The sequence below is a fragment of the Pteropus medius genome, unplaced genomic scaffold (genome assembly GCF_902729225.1).
Source record: "Pteropus medius unplaced genomic scaffold, Ma_sr-lr_union100, whole genome shotgun sequence".
NCBI classification, from domain to species: Eukaryota; Metazoa; Chordata; class Mammalia; order Chiroptera; family Pteropodidae; genus Pteropus; species Pteropus medius.
Window position 1 is genome coordinate 1,815,957 of NW_024355008.1, and position 6,032 is coordinate 1,821,988.

Consider the following 6,032-nt stretch of genomic DNA (forward strand, 5'->3'; position numbering starts at 1 on the left):
CACCACACATAGTTACAATTTTTTTTCTTATGATGAAAACTTTTAAGATCTACTCTCTTAGCAACATTCAGATATACAATACAGTATTATTAACTGTAGTCACCATGCTTTATATTGCATGCCATGAATTATTTAAAAATTATGAAACATTTTACGAATTTGTGTGTCATCCTTGCCCAGTGGCCATGGTAATCTTCTCTGTATTGTTCCAATTTTAGTATATGTGCTGTTGAAGTGATGACTTTTTTTCTTATTTTTTCAGCTTTATTAAAGTATAATTGATAAATAAAATTATATATATTTAAATTGTACAATGCAATGATATGGTATATGTTCACTTCATAAAATGATTACCACAATCAAGTTAATTAACACATCGAGGCCCTATTCTATCATATTTTTTTCCCTAGGAGAAAAGATTCTACAATTCTCTAATACTTCCCTGATTTATTTTTCTTTCATCTCTGCTTTGGATCTTCAAATGATCCAGGGCACTAGTCTTCATTTTGCAAAGAAGACTATCTCCCCAAATTACTAGTCATAACTAATACCATCGTCAATTGATTATGTAAGATGCAAACTAACTGACATAGACATTAGAAAGAAGGAAAAGGAAAGAAGAGCAAAATAGTGAAATAAAAGTACAAAAGTGATGATCTTTGATTTAAATTCTTTCAATTTGCATGCAGCTTGTACCTTCAACCATTTTGAGTTAACACTTTCACATGTCCTTTTACATGAAGCATTATGCCTTTCACACATGTAAAAGATAACTTCAAGCTTTTACGCGGTGATGTTTGCGTTATTTGACACCACTGACCGGGGAGGATGAAGCCTAACCTACAATCAAGGACTGCATTTTGCTGTAGTTGTGGAGAAAACAGTTGTTTCCCCATCTTTTCTTCAGGTACTTTTCCATCTTGCCAACTAAGTTTCGAATTTGGTGGGTCCCCCCTCTCCAGACCTTTCTATAGGGGCCAGGGCTGATGAGCAGATGGTTTCATCAGCCCTGGCCCCTATAGAAAGGTCTGGGGAGGGTTGGACCACCAAGGGGAAGAAGAGATACCTGGATGGAGTTCCCTTTGGCACAGTGATTGGCTGGCCGAGACAGTAGTTACCTCCTACTCCAGCTAGGAAACCTGTGAAGGTTCTTCCCCTCCTTGGACTAAGAATGGCAGTACCTAGAAAAATCATGACTAGGCATTTTATCATATATTTCATCAAATTGGAAGGAAGTCTATTTTCAACATACTTTCAGGACCCTACCTAGTATGTGGAAGAGGGAGTGCTCTCTGAAAATGAAGTTGCCGTCTTACTACCTTCTTTATATCACGAAATGATACTTCTAATAAAAAATACAGATGAAGAAAAAGAGTAAAAATTAAGTCTTTTATTGTACCTACTCAAAGATAAATATGGTTAATACTTCAGTGTATGTCTTTCCAGAATATTATTACACATACATAAAAAAAATATTTTTCAGACATGAGATCATTTCAGTTAATATCATTAACCATCTTTTCAAATCAGTATATTGGACTAGTGCATAATTTTAATGGTTCCTTTTCAACAGCCTTTAAACATGCTCAAGTCTCTTCCATCTTAATCTTCCCTCATAATAAACCAATAGCTACCATACTTGATATTGAATAGTTGCCACTATCTTTTCTTTCACAGAAAACTTGAAGAGTTATGTACTTATCTTCCTCGATTTTCAGTCTGTAGCAGTGTGACTCTTATCTTTACCTTCTAAATTAAAGTTCCCCCATGACCTCCTTACTGTTGAATTCTATAAAAACATCACTTTACTTACTTTGCTTGACTTTCTGGCAGCATCTGACACTGCTGAACATCCTCTCCCTGTTAGACTGTTGTGACCAAATTCTTCTGGATTTTCTTTTGCCTCTCTGTCACTCTGGCTGGGTTTAGTGAGAGGTCCTTATCTCTTAAATAATGGTTTTCCTCTGGACTCTGCCCCTCACTTTCCTTATTCTCCTTATTCTCGCTGAGCCATCTCACACATCCCCACTGTGTCAGCAGGATCCCCAAGTCTATCCCTGTGGTGCAGACCTCTCTCCTGAGGACCACGGTCACATACACAACTGGCCCTTGGACATAGAACTAGTTGCAGGTTTCAAAGGCATCTCAAACTCGACTTTTAAAAGTAAACTGTTATTTCTTGCCCTGTCGACCCCAATCTGACCTCGTCCTGTGTTCTCTATCTCAGTGAATGCTAACACGGTTTACCAGTTGTTAAGCAAGAACCCAGTTAAGTTTGAAGCCATCTTGTACTCCTTTAATTCTCCATTCAAATAATCATCAACTTCTGCCTATTTTGCTTCTAAATATCACTTGGATCTACCCCGTTCTCTCCATTTTCATTGCCATTACCCCATTGCAGGCACTTTTTATATTGTCTTGGCTCTGAAAAAAATGATAATATTTTGGATATATTTAAATACAATACATGATTAAAATTATTTTTTTCTTGTTTATCTCCATGTTTTTAACATGACTACTAAAAATATTTCATCTAGATCTCATATTGTATTTCTGTTGGACAGCATTGATCTATATCTTGACTAACTCTCAAGCCTCCTTTTGTATTATTTGAATTTTACTTTTTAAGTTCTATTGAGCTTAAAAAGTATTGGAATTTAAATAATCCATGATGCTATTTGGGGTTAACAGACCTAATACTAGTTAAAACATTTTAAAGTTTATTATATATCATTCTGTCCTCTCTTCCTTCCTCCCTCCCTTTCTTTTTTCCTTCCTTCTTTCCTTCCTTCCTTCCTTCCTTCCTCCTTCCTTCCCTTCCTTCCTTCCTTCCTTCCTTCCTTCCTTCTCTCCTTCTTTCCTTCCTTCCTTCCTTTCTTCCTCCTCCTTCCTTCCTTCTCCAAATAAAATGCCTCTGTCCATTTATATTCTCTTCTGTGATATAGTATAACTCATGTAGGTTTTATCATGTAATGTAATGATTTTCTTACATGTTTATCTTTCTATCTAGACTGTGAACTCTTAATGGCAAGAACCATATCTTAATCATCTTTGCATTTCCATAACTGAACATGCGCCCATTGCATAGTTGTGACTCAATATATATAGTTTGAGAGTGTCACTATAAATAACTAGGGTCCTAAAATTTGAATTAATTCTGCCTATTTTAGGCAAGCCACTGTCACATATTAGTCTCTAGGAATGAAAAAATTGTATTCGTAGTTAATATTTTTCCCCTTAAAATGAAAACTTTTTAAACTTATATAAGTAAAACTTGACACGCTTTCTAATAATGTAGAACCATATAAAATAGAAAGTGGAAGTGCTCCAAAAAAGCCCTGTGTCAGAATTATGGACTTAATACAGTTCATCATTATGGTCAAGGCATTCTGGTTTCTCTAGTCCAGGGGGCAGACTTGAGCTGACATTTGGACAGGTAATGCAGAACGCAGAGAAGCCTATCACTACTTTCAAACAGAAAGGAGAGAACTGCAGCATTTCCTGTCAAAACTCTCACAGGTTAAACAAATTAAATGTTGGGTAATTTTTATGACTTTTTAATGTATTTAAAGGAAAGATGACAAACTGGTTATCTCCATGGGACACAAAAGGAGAAAGAGGGCTTAAAATACTGTGCAGAAGATTTACGTTTGCACAATGGGAAATTTTTAACTGGAGAAGAGAGAAATTATAAATTCTGATTTTCTCTGCCTTTGCAGTTTTTAACATCCTAGTCTAACCTTAGATTATATAATTCTGTTTTGGCTGAATTCCTGCTGTAACTTTGGAGTCAGTTATCACATTAATTGACTTAACACAGTTCTTCCTCATCTGCACATATGGAGATGTAAGGAAAAACACAATAGTGAATGGGAATCCTTGTGCACTGTTGGTGGGAATATAAATTGGCACAGTTACTATGTAAACAGTATGGAGGTTCTTCAAAAAATTAAAAACAGAACTACTATATGACCAGCAATCCCACTTTTGGGTATTTATCCGAAGGAAATGTAACTCAAAAACATATGTACACTCCCATGTTCATTGTAGCATTATTTACAATAGCTAAGATATGTAAGCAACCTAAGTGTCCATCAGTGGATGAATAGATAAAAAGATGTAGTATATATACACACAAAAGAATATTATTCCACCATAAAAAAGAATGAAATCTTGTCATTTGCAACAACATGGGTGGAAATTGAGAGCATTATGCTAAGTGAAAGAAGTCAGATAAAGACACATACTGTATGATCTCATTTATAGGCTGAATCTCTAAAAAAATAGCTCATAGAGAGGACAGATCAGTGATTGGCAAAGGCAGGAGTGGGAGGTTGGAGGGGAGTCAAATAGGTGAAGGGGGTCAAAAGGTACAAAATTCCAGTTATAAAATAAATAAATTCTGGGGATGTAATATATAGCACAGCAACTATAGTTAATAGTACTCTATTGCATATTTGCAAATTGCTAAGGAAGTAAATCTTTTATTTCCGGTTTAATTGAAATATAATAGATAATTAGTTGCTCATATCTACATTGTACAATTCAATGAGTTTTTTTTCCATTATAGTTGGCATACAATAATATATTAGTTTCAGTTGTACAGCATAGTGATTAGAGATCTATATAACTCACAAATCGCCCCACTAAATCTAGTACCACTCTTCCTCTTTACATATTTATTACAACCTTATTAACTATTTTCCTTATGCTACAATTTCTATCTCCATGTCTATTTTGTAACTATTCATTTGTACTTCTTAATCTTTTTGCCCTTTTTTGCCATCCCTCACCCCCTTCCCATCTAGTAGCCCTCAAAATATTCTCTGTATCTATGAGTTTATTTCTGTTTTTGTTGTTGTTGTTTATTTTGTTCTTTAGATTCCACATGTATGTGAAATCATGTGGTATTTGTCTGTGTTTATCTGACTCATTTCATTCAGCGCAATATCCTCTAGGTCCACCAAGGCAATATCTTTTTCTATCCCCTTCCTTTTAGTCTGTGTGTGTCTTTTAATCTGAAATGAGTCTCTTGTGGGCAGCATATATAGGGGTCTTGTTTTCTAATCCATTCAGCCACTCTATCTTTTGGTTGGAGCCCTTAATTCTTTTCCATTTCAGGTACTTGTTGATAGGAATGTAATTATTACCATTCTTTATTCATGTTTTTCGTATATGTTCTTTCTTCTTAAAGAAGTCCCTCCAACATTTCCTGTAATACTGGTTTGGTTTTGATGAATTCCTTTATATTATTTTTGTCTGGGAAGCTCTTTATCTGTCCTTTGGCTCTAAATGATAGCTTTGCTGGATAAAGTATTCTTGGTTGTAGATCCTGGGTTTTCATCACGTCAAATATTTTGTGCCAAACCCTTCTATCCTGTACAGTTTCTTTTGAGAAATCAGCTACCAGTCTTGCAGGTACTCCCTGTAGGTAACTAATTGCTTTTCTCTTGCTGCTTTTAAGATTCTCTCTTTGTATTGAATCTTTGGCCTTTTAATTATAATGTGTCTTTGTGTGGGCCTCTTTGAATTCATCTTTTTTGGGACTCTCTGAGCTTCCTGGGGTGATATGTCTATTTCCTTCACCAGGTTAGAGAAGTTTTCCATCATTATTTCTTCAAATAGCTCTTGTTTTCCTTCAGATACCCCTATGACATGAATATTTTTACATTTAATAGTGTCCCATAGGCTCCTTAAATTATTATTATAGTCTTGGCTTCTTTTTTCTTGCCATTCTGATTTAATGTCCTTGGCTTCCCCATCCTCTATATCGGTGTTTAGATCCTCTTCTTCCCCCACTGTGCTGATTCCCTCTAATATACTCTTCATCTCAGATAATGTGTTCTTCATTTCTGACTGGTTTCCTTTTATAATTTCCATTTCCATTTTTATGTTTTTTTTTTATCTCTTTGTTGAAGTTCTCACTGAGTAAATCTACACTTCCCATAAGTTCATTGAGCATTTTCATAACCAGTGTTTTGAACTCTGCATCTGTTGATTGCTTGACTCCATTATTTCTGGATCTCTGTTCT

General features: G+C 35.2%; 1 non-coding gene across 1 annotated transcript; it reads right to left on the minus strand.

The window, feature by feature from the left end:
- Positions 1-135: 135 nt before the first annotated feature.
- On the minus strand, positions 136-242 carry LOC120598222 (U6 spliceosomal RNA). Its single transcript, XR_005651539.1, has one exon. It is a non-coding gene; the product is annotated as a U6 spliceosomal RNA (small nuclear RNA).
- Between the last annotated feature and the right edge of the window lie 5,790 nt (positions 243-6,032).